The following is a 541-nucleotide window of genomic DNA, read 5'->3' as shown; positions in this document are numbered from 1 at the left end:
AGATGCTGTTCGCTCTGCCTGCTCCGCGGGCACCGCCCCAGGCGCCCTCCCTGACCGCCGCTGCAGTCGCCTTGCCCTTGAGGAGACAGTGGCTGAAAGACCTAGAACCGTGGAGTCGGTGAGAGCGTCAGTCGCAGAAACGCGGAGCTGCTGGGCCCCGGGCTCCAAACGGCGGCCAGCGGCCTCGTGGCTCGACTCAGAGACGCCAGGGGCCCAGCACCTCGCGGAGCTGAGTCCCAGCAGCCCCGCCCCCCGTGGGGCCGTGTTCCTGTGGCTCCCCACGCCCCCCCCCAAAGCAGCCTGCCTTTGCCTGGCTGCTTCCACTGCCTGCTCCTGGCCGTGTCCCCAGCTCCCAGGAGACGGGGCCCTGAGCAGGCCCCACGGCCTCTATTTGCGCAGAAAAGGGTCAGCGCCCAGGAGGTCAGCGACAGGTCGGGGCTGGCCGGGCAAGGCCGGTGCCGTGCGGCCACTTCAGAGTCGCCCTGATCAGCCCGGGAGGAAATGAGCCGTGACGGGTTTCCCATGGCAACGCCAGCGGGCA

The sequence above is a fragment of the Myotis davidii genome, unplaced genomic scaffold (assembly GCF_000327345.1).
Source record: "Myotis davidii unplaced genomic scaffold, ASM32734v1 scaffold937, whole genome shotgun sequence".
In the NCBI taxonomy this organism is placed as follows: Eukaryota; Metazoa; Chordata; class Mammalia; order Chiroptera; family Vespertilionidae; genus Myotis; species Myotis davidii.
The sequence above is the reverse complement of the archived record's forward strand: the minus strand, read 5'-3'. Positions refer to the sequence as shown.